The 18,138-nt window shown below is 44.4% G+C and overlaps 1 protein-coding gene across 1 annotated transcript in view; it reads right to left on the bottom strand.

Annotated features, from left to right (window-relative positions):
* The window catches only part of CLSTN2 (calsyntenin 2), a 580,028-nt gene that overhangs the window by 105,215 nt on the left and 456,675 nt on the right, over positions 1 to 18,138 (bottom strand). The window lies entirely within an intron of this gene.

The raw sequence follows: 18,138 nt of genomic DNA, 5'->3' as shown, positions 1-18,138 counted from the left end.
AGGCTTGCTTTTGAGGGTTTATGAGGAGCAGGCAAAATTGCAACCATATAGTAAAACAAATCGATGAAGCTTTCTGAGAGTAGTATCCTTAAGAGAGTGGGAAACTCATACAAACATCTTTCATTTGCCAAGAAGGAGTTGGGATGGGGATAAAGAAAGCAAAAGCAAGTCATCAAGTTCAGCCTTTGCCATGTGAAATGTCAACTCATTCTTATTTCCTGGAGGGTAGGATAGCATGATAGTTAAAAGTATGCCCTCTAAATTCTGCATGTCTGGGTTCAAATCCCATTCCTCCCACTTCCTATGTTACTTTGGGAAAATCACTTATTCTACTTGGGCCTCCATTTTTCTCTCCTATGAAAGTGGTACCTACCACACAAGGTGTGGGGGATTGAAAGCAGAATTGTTTCAGAACCAAACACAAGGATCATGTGGGGTAGATATATCATGGTTGAAATATCATTTATTCAATAATATTTATGGTGGAAAATAAGAGGACCTACAATTATTAAGCACTGACAAAGTGCTAAGCTCTTTTACATCTATTTTTTCCATGTAATCCTCCTAGCAACCCAGTGAGTGGGTGTCATTATCTTAATTGCACAGTTGACAAAACCATGGTTCGAGTTGATGTGACTTTGCCCAAGGCCACATAACGCTTTTAAAATAACTCCTCCATAATTCTGAGGATTTGCCAGAACTGAGAACAATGACAATTTTTTACAGATTCAGTGTTGAACATTCAATTTTCACTGATACAGAAAGGAAAAGGTGATCATCTCTGATGCTGGCGAAGGATCAAGAAGTGTTGCCTGTTTCATTACCGCTTGACCCTAAAGGCAGCCTGTGGGAGCCGATGGCTGCTTTGACACCAAAGACAGGACAGATCTGGCCTTGAATTTCAACTCCTCTAAATGCAGGTTGTGTGACCTTTGCAAAGCAGTTATCATCTCTAGGCTTCCATTGCCTCATCTGTAGATTTGAGATAATTACACCTCCTCATGCACTTGTTGTGAGCATTTAAGGTTAAGGGCTCAGCACATGAGGTCTTCCTCTTGATGTCTCATGAGAGGAGCATTCCATTCCTTGGTTCACAAGCTCCCCAAACTTCTCCAAGCTGTCTGGCTTGGAAACAAAGTCTTTTCAGTTTATAAAGGGCCTGGAGACTAGTTTATGGATTGTGGTTCAATTTTTTTCTTTAGTGAAGAGAAAGGAAGAAGACCACCTATTGTTTTAATAATCAGGTTCAATTACACTGCGTTTCTGAAAAAGTAAACATTGGAATGCCTTCAGGAACTAAAATCCTTCTCTGTGGATTAAGGATTTAAGAACATGATGATTTTATTATAACTCCCATTAAATTTGGGGAACATATGTTTTCTTATCAGGAGAACATTAACCACTTAGAATTCTCATATTAAATGCCTGGAGGAGGAAAAAAGCTAATCTGAAACTTCTGGAAAGCACGGGCTTTGAGGGCTCTTGTAATTCAAGACATTCAGGTCCACTGTTCCAATTCTGCATGAGAGGGAAAGACACAAGTGTGTCAAAACGTTTATCTGTCCTTAATGGTACATGTTCAGGTACCTCCAGCTATTCCTGATCTCAGCTTTCAGCAGCTGAAAAACCATCAGGATCTCTAGGAAATGTCTGGATTCATACAGGTGAGTGGCTGGATGTAGGGATGCTGGGCAGTGGGACTGACGGGAAGGGAGCCTCCCTGAACAGGGATTGTTCAGGCAGCTGACATTCTAACCAATCTCCGCAGACATCAACCATGTGGCATCTTTCCAGACTTTCTCCAAGAGATTTGTGACTTTGATTTGGGCATCAAGAGACTTCCTTTCCTACCAGGAGAAGCTAGGACACTACTTTTGCTCAGCAGTAAGCACTTTTTTCTCCACTGGACATCCAGTACATCTGAAATGGAGGCAGGTGAGGAAGTCGAGATGAGCTGGAGAGGTAAGCAGAGGCCAGATGATGCATGCTGGCTAAGAGGTTTGGATTTTATCTTAGGGCCAGTGAAGAGCCATAAATGGGTGTTTGGTGAGGGCATGAAATATCCAGACTGTGCCTTGGAAAGGTCGCTTGGCAGCTGGGTTGGGTCTGGTATTCATTCAGAACATCAGGACACTCCTGATAGCCAACTCTTGATCTATGCATACAGAAGGTCATCTCTGACAGGATTACACCATGGGGAATTAACTTCAATTTAATGACATCGAAGAGTGTTAACTCTGCAGATGGACAGACTCGGGTTTGAACCTGGCTCTGCTCCTCCTTGGCTGTGTGGCCTTGGGTACATCACCAAATCTCTCTAAGTCTCATTTTCTCATCTACAGAATAAAGATAATACAAGCCTACCTTGCAAAGTTGTGTTGGGAATTGGAGAAAAAGTATACAAAGCACCAGGAACAGAGACCTGTGTTACTACTACTATGATTATTTTTATATCATTTTTATCATTATTCCAGATTTTCTTTTCACATTTCTGGAACTGTTGTCTTGGGTCTGCAACTGTGAGTTTAGACTTTCAGAGGGAAGGAGGTAGGAGCCAATGAGGATTCAGAGAGGCTGGGCATCCCATCCTGGCTCCAAGACTAGCTTCATACTCAGAAGGCCCCATGGTTGGTCTAACACTGTGCTGTCACTGCCTTAAAATTCTTAATAATTTTACAACAAGGAGATCTCCATTTTCATTTTGCACTGGGATTCACAAATAGCTGGTCCTGCCTCTCCAACTGAGTGGCCCTGGGCATGTTCCATAACCTTTCTGAGCCTCAGTTTCTTCATCTGTAGAATGTGGATATTAATTAACTATACCAAATGGAGGAACTCAGGCTTTGGAGTCAGACCCAGCTGTAAATCTAGCTCTGCCACTTGTTACCATGTGCTATGGGTCAGTTATTTCCTTCTTCATCTAAGTTAACTCATGCAAAGGTAATATTATCACCTACCTCAGAGTTGGAGATAGAGTTTATGTCAGATAATGAATGCAAATCACTTAACCTGGTACCTAACACATCTATTTTTGAGCAGTAAATTATGTGGTTTGCTCTTCTCCAATTAAAAACAATTACACAAGGGCACAATTTAAAAGGAAACAAAATACAAACTCTCTGAACTCAATTTACAAATGTAAGGAATCTTCTCTTTCTTTATTATTGACCCCCTTCCATTTACAGTATTTTATTTTCACAAGAGCCTTTAACTACCTTTTAATTCCCACTAAAAAGAGATATCTTAATTAATTACAAAAGAGAAGGAAGGAGGGGCAGCTATTCTCATGCCCAGAGGTTAAGCCTCAAAGCTGTCGCTCTGCCTGGGTGTTGGGTCCCTGCTCTTCTGTGCAGGGAGGTCAAGATCCCAGCCCTGACCACAACTGAGACTGGGTCTGAATCTAGATGGCCCCAAATGCTCACCATTTCCTTAAAGGGGCAGTTTGGGGAATTTATATGAGTGCACTGAAACCGACTGTACGAAGTATTTGTATTTGTTTAATATATAGCAAACCGTGTCTCTGTCTTGTTCCACGAGGTGGACTCAGTCACCCTGAGTTCCTCCTGTGGATGTCCCTCCCTGAGCTGGAGGAAAAGTCCCCTCAGGGATCATGGAAGGAAACAAGGTGCTCAGCTTGTGGGACCATCTGTCCCGACCTGACCATAAAGTTCTGGGGCTCCAAGTGGTGAGGCAGGTGGGGAGCTCCCTTCAGGACCCTTCCTTGAGCTTCGTTTCTTCCTCCTTCACTATGCTCTGTTACTCACCACACTGATGATTTACGGTTCATCATATTAATGAAATTGTGTGCCGACTTTGAGACAGCCTAGGTCACTTATTGCCTCCCACCTTCTCATAGCATCATCTAACTCGCTCATGGTACCATGTTGGTGTCTGACAGTTAATTTATTTCTGCGCTTGTTTGTCTACAATTCTCAATTCACCCCTCTTCCTGCCCCCATCAGAAGTTCCACAAGAACAGGGACTGTGCCTGTTTTATTTGGTTTTAAATTTCCAGTGCCTGGTACAACTCCTGGAACACAGTGGGTTCTCACTAAATGGGGGAGAATGAATGACAAGAGTGATTCATAAAAGAGCCTGTGTCTAGATTTTGAGGCCCAGGGAATTCCCCTGGCACTTGTCCTCTGGTTGGATTGCTTCTTGCTGCATTTCTTGTGAATTTTCCTGCTCAGTTCAACCCCTCTGAGTTGGAGACATTGCTGCTGTTCTGCTGCAGCCTGGGTTTGAAGTTCACTGCATGCTGCTTTACTAGGGCCCTTGGATCTGCACTGAGATCCAAGCACTGCTCTGCCCCTATGGCTGGACACTGCACCCCAATCCTGGCTGTCCACATGTTGTGAGGGGATCATGTCTCTTCTTCAGGGTACTCTGATACTGCTAAAGGTGCTTTAGCTCCCCAATAAGCCTCTCGTGTTGGGTATTATTTCTTTAAAGCTTGTGACCTCCCTTTTCACCCCAGCCTCAAGCTCTCTCATGGGCAGTTGGGCAGCAGCCACTGCTGCAATCGGAGTGAAGCTTGTGGTGTTCAGAAGCCAGGACCCCTGCCCAAAGCTTGGCTGCTGCTTTCTCCCAACCCTCTCCTCCTCTTTCATCCCTTCAGCTCATGTGCTTCTCGGTTCCCAAACAGAAACACATCTAGCAGAATTGATGCTGAGAGTTACGGAACCAGGCAATTTGAGAGAAGCCCTTCTGAAAGATAATTCTCCCAAGGGGGATATCATTAACTCAACCAACCAGGGTAGTTTCTCCTGGATTTATAGAAACTCTTCTCTCTTATGTCCAATAAACATGAGCATTTTCTGGGCAATTTTCTTATCTTGCGACGAATGTATGATTAGGGAAAGATGAAGTAGCTATTCTTCAAAAATCTTTACTTTTATGGCTTTAAGAAGCATTTACAATGCAAACTACAATTTTTCATGCACACATTTTCAGTCTTTTTGTAAAGATGGCTTATGTATACTTTTTATACTCTAATAATGTAAATCTGCTGAACCTACAGATCAATTGTACACAATTGCAAAATGTAATTTTTTTTTTAAATAGAAGGACCATGACTCTTTGTGATATTTGAGTGCTGCAGGACATTTTATTGCATTAACTGACAGCCTGTACTTGGAACCACATTTTCACCTCTTTAGAAAATATGGTACAAATCTGCAAAGTCCATCGACTACACTGGAAGCCAGAGAGTCCATGTGTATACTCAACTGAAAATGATTATTTTAAGTATAATAATCGCAATAAAAATTCCCCATAATCCAGTTAATGCAGCATTATCAATATTATGGTATACTTTTCTCCCTCATACATTGTCATTTGAACTTCCTTCTTTTGTCCTCTTAACTTTGTGCCATATGTGTTATCTCACATTACAACACCATTCCACCCCTCAGAAGCTGTGTAACATTCTATCATAGAAGGTCAGATGTCCTTAACTGTGTCCTTTAGGGCAGTGTAATTGTCAGGCATTATGGGGTTCCATTTTTGTTTTTGTGCCTTGATGAGTATCTTTGGGCAAAAATGTTTGTCTGCATTTTGGATGACTTTCTCAGAAGAATATTACCTGACTCAAGGTATATGGGCATTTTGAGACTCAGCGTACATTTTGCAAACTACCTTTCTAGTCATTTGTGATGACTTATGCTGCCCTCAGTAGTATGAGGGACTAATAAATGAATTCAGTAAATAAGCAAGATACAAAATTAATATTCAGGAATCAGTTGCACTTTTATACATCAATATGACCTATTAGAAATAAACAGTAAGAAAACAACCTCATTTACAATTGTATCAAAAAGAATAAAATACCTAAGAATAAATTTAACCAAGGAGGTAAAAGACCTGTACTTAGAAAACTATGACACTGAAGAAAGAAACTGAAGACTACGCAAATAAATGGAAGGCTATGCTGTGGTCATGGATAAGAAGAATTAGTATCATTAAAATGTCTGTACTACCCAAGGCAGCCTACAGATCCAATGCAATTCCTGTGAAAATAGCAAAGGCATTTTTCATAGAACTAGAACAAATAATCTTAAAATTTATATAAAACCACAACAAAAATTCAGAATTACTAATACAATCTTGAGAAAGAAGAACAAAGTCAAAAGATATCACTCTACCTGATAACAAACTATACTACAAAGCTATAGTAATCTAAACAGCATGGTGCTTCTACAAAAACTAACACGTAGGCTAATGAACAGAATATGGAGCCCAGAAATAAATCTATGCCTATATGGCAAGTTAATCAATGCCAGAAGAGGCAAGAATATACTGTTAAGTAAAGACAGTCACTTCAGTAAATGGTGTTTGGAAAATTGAACAGATATATGCAAGAAAATGAAACCAAACCACTTTCATACACCATACACAAAAATAAACTCAAATGAATTAAAGGCTTAAATATAAGACATAAAACCACAACATTCCTAGAAAGTATTTCACATAGCTCTTAGCAATATTGTTTTTGAATATATCTCTGCAGGCAAGGAAAATTAAAGAAAAAAATAAACAAATGGGACAACATCAAACTAAAAAGCTTTTGCATAGTAAAGGAAACCATAAACAATGAAAAGACAGCCTATTGGTTGGGAGAAGTTATTCACCAATGTTATATCCGATAAAGGAGTTAATAACCAAAATATGTAAGGAACTATGGCAACTTAACACCAACACACAAACAATCTGATTAAAAAATGAGCATGAAGCCCTGGCTGGTGTAGCTCAGTGGACTGAGAGCGAGCTGCGAAGCAAAGTGTCGCAGGTTCGATTCCCAGTCAGGGTACATGCCTGGGTTGCAGGCCATAACCCCCAGCAACTGCACATTGATGTTTCTCTCTCTCTCTCTCTCTGTCTCTCTCTCTGTCTCTCTCTGTCTCTCTCTCTCTCTCTCTCTCTCTCTCCTTCTTCCCTCCCTCTCTAAAAATAAATAAATAAAATCTAAGAAAAAAAGAGAGCATGAATAGAGATTTCCGATGAGGACATACAGATGGCCAATAGACATATAAAAAGATGCTCAATGTCACTAATCATCAGGAAAATGCAAATTAAAACCACAATGAAATGTCCCCTCACATCTGTCAGAATGGCTATGACCAGTAAATCCACAAACAAGTGTTGGCAAGGATGTGGAGAAAAAGGAGCCCTTGAGCACAGTTGGCAGAATTGCAAATGGTGTAGCGACTATGGAAACCAGTATAGAGGTTCCTCAAAAAATAAAAAATAGAACTCATATGACCCAGCAATTCCACTACTGGGTATTCATCAAAAAAAAAACCCACCCCAACACATTAATTTCAAAAGATATATGTACCCCTATGTTCAATGCAGCATTATTTACAATAACCAAGATATGAAAGCAACCTAAGTATCCTCAATGGACAAATGGATGAAGATGTGGTACATTATACAATGGAATATTACTCAGCCATAAAAATGAATGAAATATTACCATTTGCAACAATGTGTATGAACCTAGAGGGTATTAGACTAGGTAAAATAAGTCAGACAGAGAAGGACAAATACCATGTGACAAATACCAAAGACAAATATTAAATATCATATGCAGAATCTAAAAAAAATGAAGAAACGAAACAAAAAAATTGTTGACACAGAGAACAAACTGATTGCCAGATGAAAGGGGATTTGGGGGGGATAAGCACAAAAGGTGAAGAGATTCAGAAGTATGAATATCAGTTATAAAAAGTCACAAGGATATAAAGCACAGTATGGAAATATAGTCAATAATATTGTAATAGCTATATATGGTGTCTATGGGCACTAGGTTCATAGGGGTGATCACTTTGTAAGGTATAAAAATGTCTAATCACTACATTGTATACCTGCAACAAATAGAATATGTTAACTGTAACTGGAAAATAAATTAATGTTAAAAAAAAAAGAAATGATTCCTCTCAGAGTGTACCAGCTTCCAGAGGCTCCAGACGGTTTCCCTGCATGGCCTACAGTGTGACTGGGCAGCGGCAGGCTCCATAGGCCTCCCCGAGCTTTCCCTTCTGCTTGAGCCCACCACCTGCCCATGCCTGCTGCACCCAGGATGAAGCCTCGCTCTGTCTGGCCTGAGCAATGGACACTGGTCTCCTGGCCAAGGACACCAAATGTGGGTGCTCTGAAGGCACCCAGGCCTCACAGGCTGAAGCTGGCTGGGCACCACAGAGAGGTAAGGGGAAGGACCCTCCCGCTAAGGCCCACTTTGTCACCTTTGGGCCAGGTGAACTCTGACTGTTATGCTGACAGCTTTACACAAAGTTCTGTCTACTTCACCCACTGTTTGCATTGGAAATCTCACTACACCTGTCACGAAAACAAAGAAGACAAACATAGGTGAATTTACCTCTGATCAATTTTCTCCAAACCCTCCTCTGCAGCCCAAACTCTTGTTTCTGTTGGTCACAAAGCAAGAGATGCTGAGAAGGGGGACATACAAGCTCCTGGAAGATGCAGCATTTAAGCACCAAGTTGTCCTGGGCATATATCTCCATGCCCTATCCCACTGTGGCCTCCCTCCCTGCCCCCTTGGAGCACCTGGTAAATTGTACTGACTCCTCATATCTCAGCTTCAGGGCCACCCACTTCGGGAAGCCTTTCTAAAGGGTCAGGGGCCCCTGCTCGCTGCTCTCGCAGCTCACGGGTGCCTGCTTGGTCACTGCCCTGACTTCCCTGCACTAGAATGACTTGTTCACCTGCTTGCCCTCATCCATCACTCCAGCTTCAAGGCCTCAGGGCCTCACCTCCCACCTGGTACAGATTAAACATAGAGGTAAGTTCCTTGAATTGAATGGAAGCTTTGTGAGCCTCTTTGTTGTGCCACGACCACAGCTGTCACTCTGCATGGTTAGAGTGCGATCCGTGCCCAAGCCCCCGCACTGGCACTTTGAGGCTCATGATACACTCAGCCATGGGAATCCAGGGCTCCCTGGCAGACCAGAGCTGACTCGTAACTCCCCAGCCTGCCCTACCATCCACCAAAACCATCTGAAGGAAAAAGCATCTTGGAGATACACATGGGGAGAAGTTTTCTGCCCTCTTTAGAGTTGAGGACGAGTATAGCAAGGAGAGATGGGGTAGCTGGCTGTGGGTCATGTTCGTCGCAACCCAAGACACTGCAACCCAAGTGTCTGTGGGTGTGAAGATGACACTGGTTTCTAAGCTGGCAACCCCCGGGAATGCAGAGAGCAAGAAGAAAATCACCATTTAATAGACTCTTTGCTGGGCCTCTTACATGTGTTATTGATTTGCACGGTCCCCTTCTGAGGAAGGGAGAAGCAGGAGGGCCATTTCACCAATGAGACAACTGAAACTGAGATGTCAAATAATCTCATGGTCACACAGTCAGCAAATGGCACTGAACGGCAGGCCTGACTCCTAAACCCACTGTAGTGTCTTCTATTTCTTCTCCTTCGGTTCCCTCATTGGTAGCATCAAGCTGCTACTTGCATAAAGGAACCTGGATTTGAATCCCGATCTTTCTGGCTTTAGAGACAGCCCTCTGAAGCCCGATCCCTTACTGATTCTCTGCAGGGAAAAATTCTAGCTGGCTGCAAATATTTAAAAGAACTGTCCATGGAAGAGGGAGCAGGCTGACCACATGTCACTCAGGGGCAGACCCACATCCGCAGAGAGATAGGGCAGAGAGTGGGGTTCTGAGTCAGGAGACCTGATCTCAGCTGTAGTCCCACCTTAACCCCTTTGTGGTTCCCAAAAAGTCGTCCAAGAAGCCTGAGAGATGGCTCTTCCATCCTGAATGAAGGCAGGTCCCAGTTGTAGGCTTGTGCGGCAGGAGTGACACCCCTGCCCCATTTCTCTCTCAAAGCTGCCTTGCTAGGCAATGACACATTTTCTTTCAAACATGAAGGAAGGATTCTAACTGCAGAATTTTCCTCAAAATAGCTTCCCTCCAATGGTCTGAAAAGGTAGCTAGCGTTCTTTGCTTTGAGACACATTGCAGGTGAAAGAGCAGGAGCTCCGTATCTGCAGGCAGGCAAGACTGGGGTTGGTGCTGGTCTTGCATATTACTAGCAATGGGGCAAGAGTCTTAACCTCAGTGTTCTCATCTGAAAAATGGGAAAATAACAGGTTTTAGTTGTGGTGAAGAGTACATGACAGTAGTGCACATGCAACACTCCCAGACAGAGCTTGGCAAACAGCAAATGCTGCCAGTCTGATTGGCTGCTGTTTGGAATGAGCAGTCCACCCACACCACCTGCTCAGGGCTGAGATGATCAATCCAGAAACTCTGAGGCCCATTTTCCAGTGCTCACACCAAGCCACACTAGGGCAGGTGTGGGGGGTAGACAAAAGCAGGGTTGATTGTGGGTGATTTTATCCAGCAGGTCTTTAAAATGAAGATTCTACTGAGTAGGTAAATCAGCATCCTGTTCAGGGCTATTTGTTGCACCTTAGTGCTCAGTGATGTCAGTGATGTCAAATAGGTCACTCTTCATGGAGGAATGTCCCATGAGGCCTCTGCCAGGAATGCAGATGCTCACCTGGACAATCTAGGCAAACCCAGGAGCCCCTGGCTGGATCACACTGCTGGGGTTAGTGGAATTCAGGCCTCAGAGATGGCTTTCCAATCATTTGCAGGAAAAAAGCTCCATTGTGGTTTTAAACATTGAAATCAAGGGAACTAAAAAGAGTTGCTGTTCCCTGAATCCCCTGTGTAGTTCTGTGCACAGTGCTCCTCTAGCAGCCTTTCATCTCACCCTCGCAAGAAGCCCTCATTGTCTCATTTGCAGTTGGGGAGGCTGAACCAGTCAGGAGAGACTTTCCCAAGACTGCAGACCAGGTTAGTGCTGAGCTGGGACTGAGGCTTGGGTTTCCAGGCTTAGACTGTGCTCTTTCCACCCACTCCACTGTCTCCTTTTAGTCCCAGCCTGAAGCTCTACAACCAAGGACATGATGATCATTCCACGTGGCCTTACCTAATTCTGTGAATTTCGGGGCATGTGTGTGTGCATGTGTGGTGATTTAAATTTTGCAAAGCATTTCCATACCTAGAACATCAGGTGCTTTTACTCCTACAGAATAATACAGCCTAGGATTGTGATTCTTCCTTTACAGTAGAGGTAACCCAGGCTCAGCAAGGGAAGTGGCTTCAGCAGAGTCTGTGGCGGATCATGATGGAGCTAAGAGCTGACTCCAGACCTTACTCCCCATCCAGCTCCATCTTCACTGCTTCGTACTAACTCCCACACCCCATGCCCCATTGCCTTCTCTAGTGTTGGGTTCAGGGCTATGCTTGGGATAAGGGAGGGGGAATGAGCCAGAGCCAGAATGGAGAGGAAATGAAGGGGGATGGGGACACAGAGACAACAGAGAAAATCAGTGAAGAGCAGAATCTAGAAGAAAGGAGGCTGAAGGTGGAAGGCACAGGAATGAAGGAGCTAAACCCCTGGGATGAACCCCAAACAAAGCCAGGTTCCGTCCTATTGAACAGGGTGGTTGGTGGGTAATTTTCATTCTTCATTCTCCTATAGAAAAAAAGGTAGTCTTCCTGCTCTGGTGTGAGGAGCTACACTTGGGTCCAGCATCTCTGGGTTTGAAGCTTAACACCCAAGTCTCAGGCTCATGTTTTCTTTCTCTGGCCCAAGAGATCACCAGAGGTAACTCCAGCTTCAGGCAAATAGTATCTGAGAGACAGGCGTGGGTTTACTTTTGAATGAGTTGCAATTTCAAGGGGATAGTGCACTAGATGAGGCTCAATCAAGGAAATGTGAGGTGGGTGGTGCAGGAAGAGGAAAGAAAATAAACATTAGGGCACCTCTCAGGTGCTACTTGTTTCATTCAACTCTTGCTAGCCTTTCAAGGTAAGTTTCATCACCATTTTATAGATAAGGTGAGTGAGAGGTTAAATATGTTACCTAAAGGCACACAGGTTGTATCTCTTCTGAGCAGTTTTCTGAGATGTTCTGTTGAAGCTGGTTTTTGCTCCTTTGAAAATTGCTAACTTCTTGTTTGATTCTCTTTTTGCCTCCTGACACCTTGGTACTCTCTGGGATAAACTGACATGAATTTGAATTCCACCTCTGCCATTTACCAGTTGTGAGATTTTGGGCAAGGCACTCAATCACTCTTAGTCTAAGTTTTCAGCATCTGCAAAATGGGATAGAATTGCTTTGGACTTCACTCCTTTGCCCCTGTCTACATATGTCCATTCAATGTCCCATTCTTTCTAGGCTGTGCTCGGTACTCCAGTAAACCACTTCTCACTAAGGTGTCAATGTACAATAATAGCTTCATGCAGTTGTCAGCAATTTTTTCTGTAAAGGGCTAGATAGTAAATATTCAGTTTTTGAAAGCCATCTGGTCTCTGTCAAAGCTATTGGGCTCTACTGTTGTCGTACAGAAGCAGTCATGAGCTAATAATATGTAAATGAGTGAGCATGGCGTGTGCCAATAAAACTTTATTTATGGGCACTAAAATTTGAATTTCATATAATTTTCATGGGTTGCAAAATATGATTCTTCTTTTGATTTTTTAAAAACCACTTAAACTGTAAAACCCATACTTTTAGCTCACCATTGCACAAAAACAGGTGGCCAACTAGATTTGACTTGTCATCCTGTGCTGGCCCTTGGTTTAAAAGCGACTCCTGCAGGAGCTATTGGCTTTTACGTGGAGATTGTCCTTTAGGACAAGAAGTTGGTGCCCCAGTGATGGGATCTTCCACACCCTGGCAGGATGATGAAGGAGGGAACTGGGGCAGGGAGCCATCATTTCCTCTGCCTTTCTGTGTAAGTCCTCATGCCTCAGCCTGCAGTAAGGGTAACATAATCAGGAAATGCTCTGATGGACACAGTTCTACCTTCTGAGCCCTGCTCGACTGCTACTCTAAGCAAATCTGGGCACCTTTCTGGGCTTATCACCCTATGATTCAAAATCAATGCCTTTCACATAGTAAAACCCATCCCAGCTCTTCAGTGTACTCAATCAATAATTGATCTGACTTTTGGAAAGGGCAGGGTGAAGCTGGCTGACCCCAAGGGCCTAGACATTTTCCTCCTTGGCAGAGAGGTGGACAGCTGTGTAGGGGACTGGGAAGTATACTTGACAAGGGTTAGCAGGGGTCTTTTCTGCCCCAGACATGCCTGACTGCTGACCTGTTCCCTTGTCTGTGCAGTCTCATGGAATTAGCCTGGAAATCTAACCTCCTTTGCTGAACAGCACTTTGAATTGGTTTCAGAATAAATACATGGCTTTGGATACTTTTCTGGAAGTGTTCCTCTTAAAAGTGCACTCAGGGATAATGCTTTTCAGCTGGTCTCTGTGCCCTAATTTCTACATCCTGGCATGTCTATGGTTGGCCAAGGAGTCCTTCTTCCCTAGGAGGCCCCTCACCATGCTGAGACGTGAAAGCCTCTGGTGACCCCACTGCCCTTGGAGTAACACAGAAGGCCCTCCCTCCATGATCTGGTCCCCACTGGCCTGTCCAGGCTTCTCTCCATGCCCTGACCATGTTATGCTCTTCCCACCTTCCTTACTTCTGCTCCCTAATGTGGAACGTCTGTCTTCTCTGTGCTGAAATGGTTACATTTCAAATTTGGCCCAGTTGCATCTCCTTGTGGGCCCTTCAAGGTGAAGTAGCTCTCCTTTGTGTCCCCATAGCTCCCTCCACCAGAGCTATTCCTCAGTAGGTTGGTGTCCCTCTGTAGCTCCAGTGTTCAGCACACAGTGGGCCTTCAGTAAAGGGTGAATAAATTCACTCTGAAAATATTTCCATTTATAATGTCTGTGTTAGCTTCAGTTATCTCACAATGCAAATAACTAAGGGAAAATTAATCTCAACCAGCAGATTTCACACTGCTATCTTTTCATCATGAAAGTGTAAGATGCCCTCTAGGTGTTTAGTAAATATTTTCTGTGTGACCCTCTTACCTAAAGTGAAGGCCATGGACCAGCCACATCCAGACCTACCCCAGACTTGTTAAATCAGGTTCTGCATTATACCCAGCTTCCTAGGTCCTCATGTGCACATTTAGGTCTGAGAAGCATACCTTCTAAATGATACTGCCCCTCCTTCTAGAATGGAAGAAACACTGAGACCATTTGACACACCTGGAGAATTATTCAAACCCAAAGGAACAGAGAAGAAATGGTTCAATTCATGACTGAATCTCCTTCTCTTTCTGTTTGAAATGAGATACCTTACTGTGAAGGTAAACAGAACAGGAGCTGGGAGAATCTCTGGGAGCTGGTGGTATTGGGTGACCTGGCGCTGGCCAGGTGTAATGGATTGCCATGGGACTGTGCTCAGGAATGGGGCAGGAAGACAGAAACGGGGTTCCGCAGGGGTTTGAGTATGGAGGGCTGACTCTTGACATGGGAACCTTGAATCCAGTATGACTGGATGTCCAATCAGCAGCATGTCTGGGAAAGAATGGAGAAGGGCTACCAGGGAAGTCTGCTGCAACTCCGTAAAGGAGGACTGTTTTTGCATAAAGGGATAGTGAAATACTATAGTTTGGGTGTAAACTGGCAGAGACAGGTAATAAATATAAAATCTTACCTGCAACAATAAAAGGGGAAATATACTAAGTAAGACTTGTGAAGACAAAGCTTTCAGCTTAAAACATAGAAGGAGATGGGCCAAGGGACTGGAGTGAACAATAAAGAAAGGCATAAAGGGAGGATGTGTCTCACAACCCAACATACAACATATAAAATAACATAACATAGCATAACATAACCAAATAAATAGAACAATTGAAACTAGCAACTGAATTACAGATGATCCTCGGGGACCCAGTCTGTAGCCCCCATAAGGAGGGGTCAGCAGGGTCATCTCCAGCTGGTCCCACTGTTGTTATTGCCTCAGTCACTCAGGTAGCCTCTGAGGGCAAGACATCCTCTGTGATGCACTGCTCACAGAAGAGGCAGAGCTTCCTGAAGGATGGTCCTCAGAGCACATGAGGGCCCAGGCTTGGGTATTTATTACCACTCGGCAAAAGGAAAACAGACTTCAAGAAGACTGCAGATCCAGATGCCTGGCACAGAGGCAGGCACAAGCCTGTCTTTAGCATGTGACTGTTTGCAGGTGCACCTCTTTCTTGGTTCCTACTATAATCTTTCATTTCTGTGAATATGAGAGGCTACAGGGGTACCATGAGTTCTCAAAGCTCAGGACAGAACAAAGAGATTAAGCTCCCCCTTCCACTCACACAGGTCTAGTTGACGCTTGGAGGACTCTGGGAAACTGAGAGTAAGGGTGATATTCCCTTGGGCAAAACAACACTGAGCCCTGCAGAGGGAGATAACCCTTATCACCTATTCAGAATTATTATCTCATATCTCAGAGTACAGCAGAGAAGACAAAACTCACGGAAGAGTAAGGCAGCACATGTGTGGCACCCTGGGACCATTTTCTGGGTACAAATATTTCCTTCCTCTCAATAAGCCCTGTTCAGTTATTGGTGGGTGATGCTGGTAAGCAAGCTTTTAGTTTATGTTTATGTGATGGATGGAAAGTTCAGTGAGTGCCAGGGGCTATGAAAAGGGCGATTCTGCCCTCAGAGAACCCATATTGTTTCTGGGAAGTCAAGGCCAACCCACAAAAGAAGACAGAATGGAAAACCATTGCCTGAGCAGAGATGTTCTGACCAAGGTCTAAATGGCAGGCAGCAGCAGAGCTGGGATGCCCATTTGTGCACAGTGTGGGGAAGGCCAGCAGCATGCTAGGAGTGGCTGAGTCCTACACTATGAAGAGGTCGCCATGATGGAAAATGGGGCCACTGCCCTGGGCATTCTGGAGGCTGGGAGCCGTCCCTTATCAAGCCCTGCGAAGGAATCCTTGCTCCTCCAAGGCAGTTGGCTGAGAGGAGCTGACTGTAGCAAGGTCTGATAGCAGGGCTGATTGGGAATGCTCAGGGGGAACAGGAGGCTCCCAAACATGATGGACTGCTTGCACTGGGCTACAATCCCCTCCTGCCTGCAGGGAAATGACTTGGAACAGGTACAAGAATTTGAACTGCCAAACTGCATTTGCTTGGTGACTCTGGTTGCTTGTGAGAAGTCTGCTCAGGGAGACACCTCTGTTCCAGACAATTATGCCTGGCACGTGCCCGCAGACTATCCCTCATGGCTGAGTCTGAGGAGCTTGGGGATTACTGCAGCTCCTCACCCTGGCTTTCGTAATCTTGGCCACCCACCGTATTCTACTTGCTTCTCCCCAGTCCCAACCCAAGCCAGACTGGCTTCCTTGTATTTTTCACTGGTACCCTGAATGGCCTTCCCTCTCTGGGCTCCTCTTCCATTCTACACTGTGCAGGATTCACCCACACCTGCTTCAAGAGCCAATCACTTCCCCTAGGACCTAAGAACTTCTCACACTAGGGGGCAGCCTGCCCCACCTGCAGTTAGCAAAGGAGACCAGCAAAACGTGGCTCAGTCCAGTTTGCCCTACAAACCTGGGAGAGGGGGCTGAATAAGAAACACACATCTGGGACCAGTGGTGGCTTGCTCGTCCCTAAGGAAAGGTATGCTTTAAGCTAAAAGGCTGCAGTTCTGGCCAAGGGTAGAATAGGGAACAGGCCCCAAGATGCATTGGTCAGAGATGAGGATTACCCAAGTGTAGGAATAAAGGGGACCGGTATGCTGGAAGGAGAGGTTTTTTCCAGATCTGGAGGCTAGAACAGGAATGACAGGAAGGCTCCTTGACCACTGCCACACATATATGAGAACCCAGAGAACCTATGTTCTGAGAGCCTGCTTGGTCAACAGCTGGGCAGAGGGACCTGATGGCTGCCTACAGGGGTAAGCTGGAGGGAGGAGGGGCGGGATGCAGAGTCCAATGTTAGCTTCCACCACCAAAGGCTGGCTTACTTGGGCAGGGCCACCGTAAAGTAGTTGATTCTGATGGTACCCATGCTTAAATCACTTTACCTGACGTGGTGGATGGATACATGGAGTTGCTGCTTCCTCCTTTTCTCTGTTCTGTGGAAAATTTATATATCTATTTTGTTTTTACCAAGGTCTCACTCACCATTCAGTTGTCCATTCAACACTTGCCAAACACCTGCATTGTGCCCGGCCCTGTGCTGGGTGCTGGAGACACGACAGCGAAAGGGCTCAGTCTTGGTCTTCAGGAGATGACTGCCTAGAGCCACAGGCAGCATCTGGTACCAGAGGGGCAGCACCCTCACAGTCTTCACACACAAAACTGAACATGATTACAATGTTTTTCTTCGCATACATTTAACACTGAAACAAGTGCCAACTCTGTTAGAAAATTACATTTAAATATAGTTAGAAAAATGTAATCCCAAATCATAGGTGTCTCATTTATCAAAGACAACAACTATTGGGACCATTCTCCAGATAAGGCTTTGTTTTACTTTTCTCACTTAAAATCCCACTGTGAGTTTATTTCATGCTTAAAAAGCTTTTATATTTTTTCCCAGGCTTTCTCTTCAAAAGCTAGACCTTCACTGGGGCCGGCCCTTATAAATTAAAATAAAACAAGGTGAATTCTTCTTTACTCAGCTAGCCCATCCATCCATTCGTTCATTCATTCGTCAGTGACTATTTCTTGAGCACCTCCCACTGGGGCCAGACATGTGCTAAACCTGAGGAACTCGGTGGTGAACAAGAGAGACAGAACCTTGCCCTCAGGGTTCTTAGGACCCAGTGAATCATCCCCAAACGCAGCCCAGGCTTCCTGAGGTTGGGAATATAGTTTCCCTCTAGCTTGTCCCTCTTTCTCTGTTTCCTGCTTCATCCTAAACAGACTGACACACAGATGTGTCTACTGTGCTCATCTTCTCTACTCTGTTCAAGGGCAAATGACTCTCACTCTGCCCAGAGGTTGGTTTAGTTATGCCTCCCACCTTTCCAGTGGAAATATTAAGGGGGTAGGTTGTGCAGGGGAGGAATGCTTTGAGAGCTGCCCCTGAGAGGAGTGACCCCAGGTGTCCTTGCTTTGCACTGTGAGGTCTTGCTAATCTGGCCCTGATAAACTGGATTGGGAATAAATGTCTGACTAAGAGGCAGCCATTCAGAGTCTGACCAGTGACCTATATGGTAGCCTAGCATCAGTCTGCCCCATAGAGACATGAGTGACTAATATAGCTAATCACGCCTTCTTTGGGGAAATTAAA

This window comes from Phyllostomus hastatus, unplaced genomic scaffold (genome assembly GCF_019186645.2).
Source record: "Phyllostomus hastatus isolate PE091 unplaced genomic scaffold, TTU_PhHast_1.1 phas_scaffold_129, whole genome shotgun sequence".
NCBI classification, from domain to species: domain Eukaryota; kingdom Metazoa; phylum Chordata; class Mammalia; order Chiroptera; family Phyllostomidae; genus Phyllostomus; species Phyllostomus hastatus.
The sequence above is the reverse complement of the archived record's forward strand: the minus strand, read 5'-3'. Positions and strand labels throughout refer to the sequence as shown.